The sequence below is a fragment of the Callospermophilus lateralis genome, chromosome 4, assembly GCF_048772815.1.
Source record: "Callospermophilus lateralis isolate mCalLat2 chromosome 4, mCalLat2.hap1, whole genome shotgun sequence".
NCBI classification, from domain to species: domain Eukaryota; kingdom Metazoa; phylum Chordata; class Mammalia; order Rodentia; family Sciuridae; genus Callospermophilus; species Callospermophilus lateralis.
In genome coordinates, this window is record NC_135308.1 from 105,431,299 (window position 1) to 105,448,630 (window position 17,332).

The window sequence follows — 17,332 nt, forward strand, 5'->3', positions numbered from 1 at the left end:
TCCAAATTTCCTTGTATGCACAAGTCCTGAAGTCCACAGTAAATAAGGATAAATATATGAGATTATAGATCCTAGGTTCAATAGAGAGCTTTCCTGGTGTGAGACGAAAGCTTTCTGGGAAGAATATAAAAAACAGTACATTTGGCTGGTCTTCCCCAGGTGGAAGACAAGCCATCAGACACACCAGAAGGATGAAGAGAGGGGAAGGAGGGAACCAGCCTTCACCAGGAGACTGATGACACAAAGAGAAGACCTTCTTCCTCCCACTGATTCCTTCCTTATTAGAAGGAGGGTTTCTTTCGTTTTAGTTTGTTTTTTCTAAATTTACATACCTAGTCTCTCTTTGCCCTCCCACTAAACTCCTCCACCAAAGAGGAAAATGGATGTATTTGATAAATTCAGGAAAAATAAGACAGGGCAATCATACCTAGATCTTACCTTCTTTCTCACAGCATCTGCCTGCCTGCCCAGAGAATGAACTCTGGTGTGCTTTATTACTGATTGCACTGTTGAAAATATAGCATGGGTCCATGGCAAAATGGGTTTTCCAGTACTGAAATCCAGAATTAGAATTATCCACATATTCTTCCAATGCAGGACAATTATGGGCCTCCCCCAGAGAGGGGAAACACCCTTTACAGCTAAGTTTACCACATGGCTTGATCAGTTCAGTCGTGAAGTTTATTTATTTATCTATTTTATATTTTTGTTAATACATGAGAGTTATACATAATAATGGGGTTCATTTTGACATATTTAGAAATGCATGTAACATAATTTGCTCCATTTCAATTCCCAGTACTTCTCCTTTCCCGCCTTTCTACTCCCCCCATCTACTCCCTCTACCCTGTTGGTCTTTTTTCTACTTATGTATTTTTTAATTGGTGTATTATAGTTATACATAAAATTGGAATTCATTGTGATATATTCATAGCATAATTTGGTCAACTTCATTCCCTGGTTCCTCCCCTTTTCCTTCCGTCTTCCCTCGCTGTTGGTCCCTCACTTCTACCTTCTACTCTACTGATTTCCCTTCTTCGTTCACAAGATCCCCTTGTTTTATTCCTCTTTTTCTCTCTAGCTTTAACACATTAGAGAAAACTTTCTACCTTTGACTTTCTGAGTCTAGCTTATTCACTTAGCGTGCTCTCCACTTCCATCCATTCACCAGAAAATGACACAGTTTCTTTCTTCTTTATTCATATATACCACATTTTCTTTATCCATTTGTCTGTTGACAGGCATCTAAGCTGGTTCCATAACTTGGCTCCTGTGAATTATTCTGCTATAAATATCGATGAGAGTGTATCACTATAGTATGCTAATTTTAGTTCTTATGGATAAATACCAAGGAATGGGATAAGCTGATTTGTATAGTAGTTCCATTCCTAGTCTTTTGAAGAATCTGCATATGGCTTTCCAAAGTGGTTGTTCTGATTTCCAATCCCACCAACAATGTATGAGTGTTTCTCCCACATCCTTCTCAGCAATTATTATTTGTATTCTTGATGATTGCCATTCTAACTGGGGTAAGATGAAATCTTAGTGTAGTTTTGATTTGCTAAAGATGTTGTACCTTTTTTTCATAAATTGGTTGGCCATTTCTTTTTGGGGAAATGTCTATTTGTCCATTTATTAATAAGTTCATTTATTTTTTGGTGTTTTTATATGAGTTCTTTATATATTCTGGTTATTAATACCCTGTTGGAAGAGTAGTAGGTAAAGATTTCTATTCTGTAGGCTCTCTCTTCACATTCTTATTTCTTATGCAATGCAGAAACGTTTTCATTTGATGCCATCTTGTTTATTCTTGGTTTTATTTCTTGAATTTTAGGAATTGTATTAAGAAAATGGAATCTGTGCCAATATGTTGGTATCTTTCCCTTTTTTCTCCTTATCTACCTGATCCTTGAAGCTTTATGCAACTTATCTTTTATTACCTAAAACATTATTTTGGAAAAGTAGATTTGTAAAAACAGTTACAATTTATCTAATGATTATTCATTCATTTGGGTTTTGCTATTTCTTCTGAGTTAAATATTTATACTTTCCTAGAAATTTGTCCACTTTAAATTCACTGGCCAAAAAGTTGGCTAGTCATATACATATACTTTTGTTTGTACTTGTGTGTGTGTGTGTGTGTGTGTTTATATACACATATGTGTATAATACATATACATAGATATAATTGTTTTGTGGTTATATTCCTATTGTTCTTATAATTATGTCCCCATGTTCCTGTTGTAGTTCCTTTTTTTATCTGTTTCTTGAGAACATTTATTGTTTATTTGTTTTTTCAAAGAATAGGTTTGAGTTTGCTAAGAATTACTAGTGGTGATTTTTCTTTGCTTATTCTCTTTATTCATTTCTACTATTATTGTTATTAACTTCTTATATTTTTCTGTAGGTTTACTGTGTCTCCTTTGGATAATAAAGTAAATCATGAAATGATTTGTTAAAAATAATTTTCAATATTTATAAGTAAATATATTAAGGCATAAGTTTCCTTCAGACATCTGTTATAGCCTCCAAATTTTTAAATGTAGTGTTTTCTTAGATTTAAATATTTTACCATTTCCTTTGTGGTTACCTTCAGCCCACGATTATTTGGGGGTGTTTGGGTTTTTTTAAAACTGTCATTTTGTAATTTTTTAAAAAGTTTACTTATATTAGGATTAAAGAACATGGTAGATGTGATATTAGTTCTTTGAAATTTGTTGAAACCTTCTCTATTGCCCAATATGTTCAATTTTTGTAAATGTTCTATCTTCCCTATAAAGGAGTACACATTCTTTATATGCTGAGCAGAAGGTTTGTTGTATACATGTCTGTGTATAGTAAACTCCTAATTTAGTAGACTAAATATTGTTTGCTTTTATTGATTTTATTTTGTCTACCTTATCTGCTTTTATAAAATAACTTTATTTTATTTATATACTCATTTTTATGAGGTGCTGAGGATTGAACTGAGTGCCTCACCCATGCTAGCCAAGCGCTCTACCACTGAGCCCCAGCCCCAGCCCCCTATCTTATCTACTTTTGATAGAGGTTTCTGAAGTTCAGTCATGACTGGGTTTTCCATTTCTCTTTGCATTTCTCCTGGTTCTGCTTTGTATAGCTGGAGGCTGTGCTGTCAGGCCTACCCAGTTCCTGGTTATTATGCTTTTTTGTGTGTGTGATTGTTCTTTTATCATTGTGTAATTTTGCTTCACCCTGTTAATGTGAGAAACTTCCCTTCTGTTTGACCTTAGCGTTGCTCTGCCAGGATCTTATTTCCATTAGTATCCCTGTGTACTTCACTTTGTGGATTTATTTATGGGAATGTCTGTAAGCAGTACATAGCTTGATTTGAAAATCTTTTATTCATATTTTAATAACTGTTTTTACCCATTTAACTTGTGATTATTAAAGCAAAATTATTGATGTCATATTGGTTTATGTTTATGTTTTCTTTGCTTCTCGGCTTTTCTGATGTTGATTCAATAAGGCCACATATTAAAAACCTAAAGATATCATTTATCATAATAAAATTACAAGTTTTACAGACCAAGTTTCTCCCTCTCATTTAAAAGGCATTAATTAATTTATAGTGTGTTTATCAATTAGACATTGCATTTCCTCCCTCTGGATTTGTTGTTGTTAAAATAAATCTTTGTAAAAAGCTCTTTGAGGACTTATGGTCAGAAAACCTTTTTGGTATATTTAAATAATGTCTGTATTTTAAATTCAGTCTTGAACCATTGTTTAGCTGGGCATAAATCATACTTTATGTCAGTCAAAAAGTCCTCCCAGGAATTGTGCAGACAAAACCTTTATGGAAGGGCAACCAAAGCAGCATGTCACAGTGTCCACCGTTCACAACTCCACTGTCCCAAAAGAATACGGGGGGATCTTGGACCAAGTCACCAGGCAGGCACCTTGACCCACATTCTAGTGACTCCACTGTTTCATCTTCCCTTCCCTCCCACTACATGAGGGTTATGAAGCTCTGAAGGGTGTCATGGCTCTTTTTCAGCTTACCTTTACAGTTTGGGATATACTCATTTGCATTTATACACAGTAAAGCTGGCACAAGTTCCCAGTAGTAGGTTTTTTAAAATTCAATGTGAGAGGGTCTGAATTTTCATCAGTTCAACCTATTTATATTTATTTGTATTGTGTTAGAACTTGCTTACACTATCATATTTTTATGTTTCTATTTACTGTATTTTTATTTTATTTCCAATTTTCTACCTTTCTCTGAGCAGGTAAAATTTTGACTGATGTTGAAGTTATTTATACTACTTTTATTCTTCTTAGGAAAAATAACTCTAATATTTATTTTTCCTATAATTTTTTTTAAAAAATTTTCTATTTTTCCCTGAATATGACAATTACTTTAATATGACTTTAATGTGACTTTCCTTTGTCCTGAGTTGCTATGATAATACCATCTAGACTTTTAGACTTCTGTTGTTAAGAGTTAATACTGTTTTTAAGATCTATTTTTTTAGATTAAAATTAGATTTTACTTAATTGTTCAGTTATTCTTATTAGTCAAATATCTCTGTGTTAAATGAATGTAGAAGAATTATGCTTCATGTGTTTGAATTTGATAGACTTATAAGTTTACAAGATCAAAACTAGCAGTCTGAGGTACTAATATTAAGGAAAATTTTAATAAAAGTGCTGAATAGGAAAGTAAAAAAGGTACATCACATTCTAGGCAAATTGATGAAATTAAATCATCAGTAGGATAGGAAAATTTTCTGAACTTTGGAAACAATGAAAAATTTCTATACCCTTTCTGGCACAAAGTGTGGTTTCCTACAAAATAGCAAAATCTGGCCTTGCCCCAAATTTTGCTTGTAACACTAATACCAGAAGATAATGAGACAAAGATTACAGGTTATGAAGGGGAAAGTATGAGACTCAAGACTGTAATAACCTGATGAACTGCTAATCCGTCACTTCAGTAAAAGGTATATTGTCTCAGATAAGGAGACAATAAGAAACTCATATATCCTGAGTTCATAGGAACATACTCATAATGAGTTTCTATGAACTCAGGATATATGCTATCCTAGATTGAAGGGAAGCAAATTTTATAATGGGACACATGGGATACACAAAAATTTGGTTGAAAATATAAAATATCAACTAAAGATGATTTACTCCAACCAATTGTTGCAAATACAGGTACAAAATGAAATGCATATAGTAAAAACAACACAAAATAATGTTTGTAAAAATTATAATGTGTTAAGTATAATTTGGACTCAAGATTATAGCAACAAATTGGGAAATGATTAGTTGGTCATGGAAAGGAGAGAAAAACCTACAAATATGGAACTGCTTCTTCCTTCCCTCCTAAGATGACATTTAAGACAAGTCCCATGATTTTTCTTATCACCATCAGGTAGTAAGTAATATAACTGGTAATGATCAGAACTTGAAACTTTCTCAAAAATAATTCCCTTTCCCAGCTCAGGTCTTTTATAAATTAACTGTTTTGTGAAGTAAGCATTGTAAGCTTCTTTCTTTCCAGTGCTGCCATGCCTTTCCTCATCTTCTAAGCTGCTTCTTTTGACCCAATTATGTTGGAGCCTGGAGAAGGAGGGTAAACAGGCAAGGGAAAGAACTATATCCATAGTATACATTTGAATGAAAACCAGTGGGAAAAAAATAAAGTTAATGATTACATTCCATTGGTCATATTTGTTCAGTGTAACATAACCATCTCCAAATTACTTATTTGCTTTGTTTCCTGCTATATCTCTAGCATCAAATACTGCCCAGTACGATTATAGGTACTCAGCAAATATTTGTGATGAATGAATAGATAAACAAGGAAGAATATGTTCCTCTTCAGCTGAACTATAAAAGTTAAAATTAAAAAATGAGTCACAATATTGCAGCCCAGTGCAAATTAAAATAAAGAATGAGGAGCAGAATAAATTGTAAAAAAAATTCAAGTAAAAAAATGAATAAATAGGATAAAAAGTATCAGCACACAATAAAGACATACAGTTGACCTTTAAGTACTAAATAAAATAATTTTAAAATATGAGAAGTAATAATTATTAAAAGATAAAAGTAGAAACAATAACATGTTTATTCTTTAAGACTATTATTAGATCAGTTTTAGCTTTTAACAGATCAAGTGTGCAAGAAGTAAATGAGGATATAAAGAATTTTAAATATACAGGGGAAAAAATTCCTACAAAATATATAGCATCTCGGGCTGGGGATATAGCTCAGTTGGTGGAGTGCTTGCCTCGCATGCACAAGGCCCTGGGTTCAATCCCCAGCACTACAAAAAAAAACCCAAATCAAAACAAAATATAAAATCTGTGTCTTTGATACATATACTAGATGCACTGGGTTGGCCTACCCAACAATTATGAACTTTGTTTCCTATGAGAATGAGACTAGAAAAGTGAAAACCAACCTAGCTGTAGGCACTCTGGTGGCTGGTGGTGCCCCTGTGGTTTAGTTCTGGCCAAGCGACATGATCATAAATAAGCTTGTGCTCCTCATCATCTTCCCCTCGTTTCCTGCCTAGACCACACAGGAATGCCCAAGATGCAACACATCTACATACATGTTGACAGAACAGGAAAGAAAGAAAGCCTGCTCCTTCAAGTCAGTCCTGGACTTTCTCCTGTGGACTGATCCTAGAGTACAAATGGGCCCCGTACTCGTTCATGGCCCCTGTTGGCTATTCAGGCACTCAGGGCTTAGTGCAATGTGAACCCACACAGCCACGAAGAAAACATTGTTTCTAAGTACATCAGCCTAAAACTTGGACAGGCCAAGTCATCTAATCACAATTCAACAAACCAGATGTAAATATGAATTTCTAAATCAACTTATAAACTTCTTCTCAGTAACTACTGGTAAAGGGGAAAATAAGAATATAGATGCTTTTAGATGTCTAAAATGTATTAAATCGAGGAATTCTAGAAGGTGGAACTTATATTTTCACTATCTCTCCTTTCTGCCCTATTATTTTTTTCTTAGCATTTATCATCTCCTCATAATTTACATCTTTGACTCCCACCATTTCCACCTTCCTCACTAGAGCGTAAGCTCCATGAAGCCAGGGAGTTTTGTCTGTTTTGTTCACTCTTGTCTCCCCAGCACCTGAAATATTGCCTACCTTTCACCAGGCATTCAATGACATTGTTGAATATACAAAATAATCCCGCTGAAAGGCAAAAACATAATCTTAATTTATATTATTAAAGAAATTTAAAGGAAATAAATAATAACAATTATCTAATTCAAGCTGAAAGACATAAACAGCAGTCAAATAGATGAAATCCCTGTATCAGAAAAAGAATTAATAAAGATAAACAGAAATCAGTGAAATTTTTAAATAACTTTATAAATTATTATTAATAATAATATCTAATAATATTATTAATCTAATAATAATAGTCTAACTCAAGCTGAAAGTTAGACTATTAGCAGTCAAATAAAATCCCTGTATCAGAGAAATAATTAATATACAGAACTTAATGAATTAAGAATAATTAATATACAGAACTTAATGAATTTTTAAAATTACTTTTATAAATAAATGAGCAATTTCTTAGTGAAAAACATAATGGCTAAACCTCTAGTAAATCTAATTAATGAAAGTGGGAAATCAAAAATAAACAAAATGAAGATAAAAAGGGAGCTATTTTAAAAGCTAGAAAGTAGAATAATAAATGATAGAACAAGACTACAATTCTGTGCCCATAAATTTTAGTCTTAAAAAATAGACAATTTTCTGTGAAAGTATAAATTAATAAAGTTGACTTTAGAAGGTCAACAAAATCTGAATAAATCAATATCATTAATTAACAAGAAATGCAAGGTTATCAAATCATTGTCTTAAAATAGAGAAAAGCTTTGGAATGAATTATTCTTACAAATTTTCCAGGAAAAATAAATCTCTTCACTATAGAAAATTATTTAGGAATATGGCAAACTATGAAATTGGTGTTGAATTTTATCAAGTGCCTTTTCACTCTCCATCGTTGTTATTTTTCTCTGGGCTTATTGTTTTGATTTATGATGTTAATAAAAGTCCCAATAATAAATCATTGTTTCATTGTTGTGGTGGGGAGGTCTTTTACTATATTGTTGAATACAGTTTGCTGATCCATCTACACAACAGAATATTAAACAGACAATTAAAGGGGAGGCTCTGAAGAAGTTTTTATGACATGGGAAAATGCCTATGCTGTTTTTTTTATTTGATTTTATTCCCTCTGGTGGGTTGGAAGTTATACATCTGTATTCTTCCCATGCAGCATTTCTCAACCTTAAATTCCACCTTCTCAGAAATTAACACTGACACTTCAACTTTGGGTGCTTCTTACCATTTATTGATAACTGGTGGTTTCCAAGAATCCATCAACTGTTCCAAGAATAATTTGACAATTTTAGAGGAAAAGGTGATGTAACAAAATTTGGTTCACATACATTTCCCCAATTTGCAATGTTAGATTAATAATGACTTTGCTATAGTTTTAATTTATACCAAATTTGTGTGATTAAACTTGGTGGTTATCGAGATAGTATTAACAGGTGGAAACTTTTAGGAGGTGATGGTATTGATGACCTCATAAAAGAGGTGCAACAGAGTGTCCACCCCCTTCCACCATGTGAGGACACATGATATTGTCTTTTTAAATTTTTTTAAATTTTTTATTTTTTGAGACAGTGTCTTACTAATTTGCTTAGGGCCTCTCTAAGTTGTCCAGGTTGGCTTCAAACTTGTGATCCTCCTGTCTCAGACTCCCGAGTCACTGGGATTAGAGGTGTGCACCTCTGAGCCCAGTAGTTGGTGTCTTCTACAAAGGTAACATCTATGAAGCACAGGCCCTTACCAGAAAGAATCTGCAGGCCCCTTGATCTTGGATTTTCCAGCCTCCAGAAATGAAAATAAACTCTTGTTGCTTATAAATAACCCATCTAAGATACTTTGTTATAACAGTACAAATGGATTAAAACAGATTTTCATAGGAATCCCATCACATTTTAATAACCATGTCTTTAAAAGTTGTGCAAGTACTGAAAGATCATCATTTAGTTCATCTCAGCTAACACTGTTAATAGCATGAACTTCTCAGTTAACTTATTTTCATAATATTTGTATATTTGCACATTTGCATTAATTAAAGGACTGTATACAAAGAAGCTGGGCAAGTTGGAACCCTTTGCTCTCTCTCATACTAAGCAGCTGGTGGCAAATTCATTTGCCTCTAGACTAAACTTCCAACAACTTTTACCTATGTTCTTCCTGTGAAAGTTTGCATATTTCCATATTACTTGTACATTATTCACATTTCTGCATTATTTGCATATTATTATTTATTCTCTCCATACCTGCATTTTGCCATTTGCATTAGCATTCAAGTTCAAAAAAATGGGCCACTGGGTCAAGAATGTTCTATTGAAGAGTAAAAGTTGTAATTGACAAGCTGATTCTAAGATCTTTATGAAAATGCAAAGGATCTAGTCAAAACTGCCAGTTTTATGAATTTAAAAACAATTATTTATGATATTGAATGGCTTGTGTGGTATATGTAGTATCTTGAATAGCTTGAATGTGTCACATTAGAACCTAGTTTCCTGGCTATTGTTTTTCACAATGATATGAAAAATAACATATCAGAATTTTTAATAAGATGAAGCAAGTAGCACAATGACAGTTGGCCCTTTCCCGTCACTCAATTACCATCTTATTCTACTTGTGCTGCCTTAACAAAATACCACAGTCTGACTGGCTTGAACAACAGAAATTTATTTTCTCACAGTTTGGGAAGCTAGGGAGTTCAAGGTCAAGGTGTCAATAGATATGTTGTCTATCCAGGTCCCATTTCCAGGTTCATAGATGGAGCCTTCTCACTGTGGAAGGGGCAAGGCAGGTTCCTGAGTCCTCTTCTTTAAGGGCACCAATCTCATTCATGAGGTCTCTGCCTTTGTGACATGATGATTTCCCAAAGACCTTGCCTCTTAATGCTATCACCTTGGGTATTAGTTTTCAACACAATGAATTTGGAGGCCAGGTGTGGTGGCACATGCCTGTAATTCCAATGGCTCAGGAGGCTGAGGCAGGAGGACCATGAATTCAAACCCAGCCTCTGCAAAAGCGAGGTTCTAAGCAACTGGGTGAGACCCTGTCTCTAAGTAAAATACAAAATAGTGTTGGGGATGTGGCTCAGTGGTTGAGTGCCCTTGAGTTCAATTCCTAGTACTAAGAAAAAAGAAAAAAATGAATTTAGAGGGATGCAAGCATTCAGAACACAATAGCAATAGTTGTTTTTTTTTTTTTTTTCACTTGTCAAAAGGAGAAATTGACAATACTGGATCTGCTTTTAAAAACTGCATTCAAATGCTCCAACTCTCCACCTCCTCTGATTTCAACTTCCATTATGAAAAAGTATACTGGTGATTGTTCCACTGAAGTGGGAGTTCCCCGTCCTTCTTTGGCCCTAGAACCCACCATGCACCCTCATATCAGAGCCTACTAAACTCTGTTGTGGTTTTATGCAAAGAGAACATAGTCAAGTCTCCTGTTTCTGTTCCTCTTTCCTCCTCCTAATTCTTGTGGAATTCCGAACAACTCTATTCCTTCTTTATATCCACAACTCATGATAGACCAGCATCACAGATTTCATTCACTTTTTAAGGAAGGAATTATCACAACTTTATGTGGAGGAAATCAGCTTGCTTGCTACCAGCTGCTCAGTATGGGGGAGAGAAAAAGGCCTGGGTTGCCCAGCTCCTTCTATACAGTTAATGTGATAATCCCAACAATCTTCCCCAAACACTTTCCCCACTTCATGCTCATGCTCTTAAGTAGAGTATGTCTGCAGCTGTCTCATGTAGGAGTCATTCTTCTGCATTAGGTGGACTATATTTTGGGTGGTGTATATTCATCTCCATTCCCAGCAGAAAAGAGGAGATGGAATAAACAAGCAAAGAAATCACTGATAAAGCAAATTCCCTAAGAGTCTGGGAAAGACAGAATTGAGAACCCAGGTAAAACAGGAATAACAACAATTTTTCTTCTGTTAGAAGGTAATCTGAAAGCAGGAACAGTTCTAGATAAATCATCCCAGTCCCTGGCATGTGAGAGGGACTCATCTACTTACTGGACCCAGTAGATGTTAACTAAGAAAATAAACTACCAGCTCCTAGTGATTAAGAAAATGTGTCATTGAAATACTTCATACCCAGGAACCAATCACATGGAAATTTATCATTGATATCCAGAATGAAATGCTGAGCTGGGAGACCTTGCAGGTGATCTAATAGGGCAATCGGTGTACTTGGTAATCACTTTATTCCTTTAATTATCATTATTACCAGATGAACTTTACCTTCAACAAAGTGTAATAACCTGCACCAGAAGCCTAATTACTCTCTCACCTTTAAATATTTCTACAAGATTAAGAAAGGAAACTAACAAGAACTGAGCTCTTAAGTGTCAGACTCCGTGCCAAGCACCTTAATGCATTATTTTATTTAATTACTTGCTACAATACTATTGAAGAAACCCACTCAGAGAAATTAAGTATCTTGATGATGTCATGGGCCCCAAAAGCAAGGCTAGGATTCACGCTCAGATCTGCTCACTTAAAAGCTTACTCTCACTGGGCGTGGTAGTGCACAACTGTAATCCCAGCAGCTTGGGAGGCTGAAGCAGGAGAATCACGAATTCAAAGCCAGCCTTAGCAAAAGCAAGGCTCCATGCAACTCAATGAGGCCTGTCTCTAAATAAAATACAAAATAGGGCTGGGGATGTGGCTCAGTGGTTGAGTGTCCCTGAGTTCAATCCCCAGTACTAAAAAAAAAAAAAAAAAAAAAAAAAAAAAAAAAAAGCCTACTCTTTCCATATGTCACAATGGGGAAAAACAACAACAACAAAAAGAAACAAACAAACAAAAAAAGAACTATCCAATTCCAATAAATTAATTTCATACCAGAAAGACCATTCAAGCATCATACAGAGAAAATGTCTAGCAGAAATTCACTTGACTTTTCTGTAGCTTCTATAAAGTGTCAGATTTGTGGGTATTTTCAGAAAACTGACAACTTGTGGATGGAACATAACTTTTTGTCCATCTCTAGGCTTCCCCTATTCTAGTGAGAAAGCAATTTTAAATGCCCCCTATTTCTTTCCCTCTGAATTTGAGGTCCTCTATTATTTTCTGTTGTCAAAACTCAGACAAACCTTATTATTTTATTAGGTCATTGGATATGATTTATTTGTCTCCTAAGAGGAGTGACTGCAGAAAGGGAGAGTGATAGGACTTATCAGCCCTGGAGTGGACTGAGCTCACCCATTAAGTTAGCCTGCATGCCCTGCACTTGACAGTTATTAATGCTTCCTCTTCTGTAGCTTCCAATATTTGTCCTTTTGGAGAGCCAGTTCCAGATGTTATTGTTGCATTGTGGTGACACTTATTGCCCAAGCATGCCAATGGTTTCCAAATTTTGGGCACAGACTGCTGTAACAGTTCCCTGGTTGGTGCCCTTCCAATGCATCATCTAGGAACCCCAAGTGACCAGCATGAGCCAGTCACAGCCTCTGAAACAACTGGCATATCCTGGCTCAGGCCACTTTCAAGTTCAAACTGTTTCTCATTAGCAATCATTGTGTCTTACTATTAATCTGAAAGTGCTGCTTTACCTTCATCAGCCCTCATTGTGTAATGACTCACAAGGCTGGTGAGCTCTGGTGACCATTGCCTACCAAAATAATGGTCCAGGTCATACAGTGGTCAAATAAGGATAGTGGGAAATATCATTTCTTTTATTAGTCTGGGTAGGCTAAGTTATGCCATGGTGACAAGTGACCCCCAAATCTCATTACCTTTGAACAATGAAGGATTACTTCTTGATCATATTAATGTCTGTTGTAGGCTGGCCTGCCTCCTTTACTCTAGAACTCAAGTTAATGGAGTCACCTCCCTGGACAACATTTCAGTCTGTGGTCAAGGCAAATGAAGAAAAGCAATTGTTTTGCTCACTCTTACAGCTTCTACTCTACTTTATCAATAAAGCAAATCGCAAGACCACTCCTAATATCAACAGAGAACATAAAATTCTGCAGGGAGCATCCTCCCATGGAAGGATAGCATACATTTTGAGCACTAATACAATCTGCCCCACTCACTTTGATGGAGACCCATCTTGACACTCCCCAATTGCCTTAGAAGGACTGCCATCTATGGAACCCAAGTCTTGGGACTGTTCACATGATTCTGCCAGGACAGCAGACACCTGTTTATTTCCTCAGCTATGCCTGCCATGATGAACTCCTTTGACATTGACAGATGGTACTGGTTTCCTAGAGACTCTCTGAGGTGAGTCAAGGTGTTACTCCTGGTCTTTGTCATTCCTGGACTGTATGATCTCAATACCTAACGGGGCAGACCTCAACCCTTGCCCATTCCCTGGGGCAGGGTAGGTAGTGAAGCTCCTCCACTGGAACCCCACATTTGTGTCAGTGAAGGACACTGTCTTCTGAGTCACTTCTTTTCACAGCCTGTCAGAGACCAAATTAGATCACTTTTGAAGGAATACATTATGACCCATCTGTCCACTCAAATAAATCATTGACCTTCCTTTTTTTCTTTCTCTCTAACAGAAGGGTGTTCAAAACAGTTGTCTCTGTGATAAATCTTTACCAGTTTAGCTGTATAAATGTTGTTATACTTGACATTTAGTGCAATGTTTATTTCTGTAGTGAAATGAATAGGACTTTATAAAATAATACTGTCCTTGGCAACATGAGACATACATAGCACAAAGAGGATTTGATGATTTGAATTATGCTAATATATAAAATGCCTATATAGGAGGTTCTTCTTCTAAATAGAGTCATGCAAAATCTAGTTGAAGGCCAGTTCAAGAGAGTTAATAGTATAGTAATTTTAAGTTATTTTAACATTATTTTAGGGCACCCCACCAAATTATACATATATGTATATGCTTTATATATTTTGAGGATCAACCATCTGTTATTACTAATATAAACCAGAGAGACATAAAGAACCAACATAAAAAGTATCTCCTGTGGTGATATAAGTAGGCTTTAATTACCTTAAATCTTAGTCAAGTTTTTAAACTCACATTAAAACAACGGATATTCCATCATTCAAGAAGTATTTATTGAGCATCAACCCTGAACCAGGCACAGGGTTGTATCAATAGAGAATAAAACAGTCCTGGGGGATCTTGCATTATAGTAAGAGAAAGACAGCAAATGAAATAGAGAGCGTTCTTCTTTATGCACTTTCTGGTCATTCTCCAGTCTCTACCCAGAACTGTGCCTGGTGAGGTTCATCTTTAAGAGGCTGCATCAACAACTTCATTCACTCTCCTGCTTCCAGTTGGATTTAGCCAAAGAGAGACACTTGATCAGAGAACAAGAGAATAAAGTAGAAGAGCTCATTCATTGAGGGATGGCTACATCCTTCTCCCAAAGGCAGCTCCTCTCCATACTGCCCTCCTCTCTAGAGGCACTCTCCATCCCAGTGATAGCTCTTTCACTTTGCTTCTACAGACATAGGGGTGGCAATGGCTCCCACCACCATCTTGGAGCCAGCCACAATGGAGAGGCCCTTGATGGTTTCCTCTAAAGCTTGCCCACACCATTGTTAGTAGTTCTTTTATTATACTGTCCTCAAATCACCCGGTTCAAGAATACTGTTTCCTGCTATAACCCTGACTATAATTCTAAACATAATATGCAAAATAAATAAATAAATTATATAGAATATATGATAAGTTATGTTGCAACTTATGGTATATTCTGTTGCAAAACACCTTGGAAAGAAGATAAGGAGTGCTGGGCTGGGGCAGGAGGGTATTTTAAATAGAATTACCAGGGAAAGATTCATTGATAAAAGCCCGTCATACTATGAATTCACATATCCCTCAACAAAACTTTCCTTTCGAAGTAAACATTATGACAATGCACAAAATATAATACCTGGTTGAAGTAGAGGCGGGGTAGGGTTCTGAAGCCTTCCTTAAACCCTCATCCCCTCACACCCTCCAAACCCCCACAAACTTACCCTCAACTTATCCTTGGCTTCTAACACAACTGGACTGATCCCTAGAGCTCTCACACAGATCCAAGAGAGATAAAAAAAAATATTCAGTTTCAAATCCTCTCAAGAGTTTCATGCTCTGACCAAAGAAATAGTAAACTACTCATCTCACCCTCAGGGAATTGCTTCTGTAGAACCATAATTGAATGTCATGTCCATATCTCTTAACCACTGCTGAAAATAGAAGTGGCCTCACATAATTAACTTTAAGGATCCTGGCCCTATTTTTCTCCACATCTTCGACATAAAGACTGAAATGATAAATTATCTCAATCTCAGAACCAAGAAAAAGTTTGTCTCTCCCAATGAACTGTGATGGTTCCTCCTGCTGGACAATGAGAGCATGCATCCACCATGCTTTGCTCTTGGCATTGACTGACAGGAAACTCAGAGCTAAGTGCCATGCTACATCCCTATGGCTTTTCTCAAGAATGTTTTCTTAATGCAAAATTCTTCTCTAGTTTCTCGTCTATGGTTTTGTTTTATGTGTTTTATTTTATTGCATTTATGATTGATTTCCTTGTAGAGGTAGGTAAGCTGTAAACATAATTCTAAAGCAATCCAAAATAATTTTTATTTTGGTTGCTTGCTTCCCCTAGCTATATTGACAACATCAAAATAATGTACAAAAAAAAAAAACTTTAGCCAATTAATTTGTGGTATCTATGCTCAATAAATTAAACAATAGCAAGGACTTTTCTTTCCTACTCCAGAGACTGTATTTCTTCATTTATGAAAAGAAAACATAACACTTCTGGATAGTTTATTATTGCCAAGATCTGTGCTCAGTTCTGAGGGTTCAAAGATGAATATGATACAGACCCTGTCCTCAAGGAATTTACTGTCTAGAATTGAAGAGTTATTTTACTCTTTGAAAATTCTCATTCAGAATCAGTTTTATTTGTAGTTAAAAATTAATTTGCAAAAGAACACACTTTTGAAAGAAAAATTAGTTTTCCTACTTAGTTCTATTCTCTCATGCCCGTAGATAATGGAGATAAAAGAAATAATCGTTCTAAGCATTTTACAACTGTAGCTGGCCCCCAGCAAATATAAGCTTGCATTTGGAGTACTTTCTACAATAAGAATTTATGGAGGCCAGCCAATGCTTCCAACAAGCAACTAGGGTCATGGTGTTTTTGCTCTTGATCCATCCTTCTCCTTTCAACATTAAATCCTTTTAAAACATTTAAAATCAATATTTGGCTTAGAAAGCCTGAAATTTGTCCACCTAACAGGTCAAGCCAGCTTTTAATATCAGTCATAATTCCTAGCAAGTTTTATAGCTTTCCAAGATTGATGGATAGTTTTATATCATAGACCATGCTTAAACTATCTGCCAAAGAATTTTAAGACCTCCAGTGCTTAGAACCAGACCAGTGAATCTCCTGTATCTATACCACCCACTCATTTGACAAATATTCATTAAGCACCTACAGTATTTCAAGTTCAATACTGGATCCTGGACTATAAAATAGTACACAGTGGTCCTCTGCCCCCCTCATGGCACTGAGTCCAACTAATAATACCAACTGTAAGCAAATAATTCCAGTGTGATGAGTCTAAGCTGAAGGAGTTCAGTATACACCACCCCGAAGTATGCCACTCTGGCATATTGGTTATTTTGAGTTCAAGACACCTGAAATTATAGCAGTTTCAAGAAGGGCATTCCAATCCCACCTTCTCTTTCTTAAAAACAAGAGAGGAAATTCCCATGCACTGTACACCCTATACCAAAAGAAACATTCCTATCATCAAGGACAGGAAGTTGGGAACAACAGAATTCCACCTAAACAGACTTTGTTAAAATAATTTTTATCTTCAATGAGCCTTATCACGTATTTGAGCTACTTTCCCACAATGGCCTCTATGTTCAATCCAGTAAAAAAAGCATTTGAATTTTTCCATTTGTTTGGGTCTTCATTTTCTTATGAGATCTCCCATATCCTGTAAAACTTACATTAAATAAATTTTATGCTTTTTTCCAGTCAGTCTGTCTTATGCCAATTTTATTCTGAGACCAAGGTAGAAACCCCAAGACAGTAGAAGCAAAGTCAGGCCCCCACTTCAGAGCTCGTGGGTGCAAGGGCTTTTGCTTGTTGCCCTACTGCTGTTCTGTGGCAGGGCCTGGCTCAGAAAATACTGATTGCACAGCATGAAGGAGGAGGCACAAAGTGCCACAGAGGATCTTTGGTGGGCAGACGTCATGTCACCTGGAGGGCTAAGGA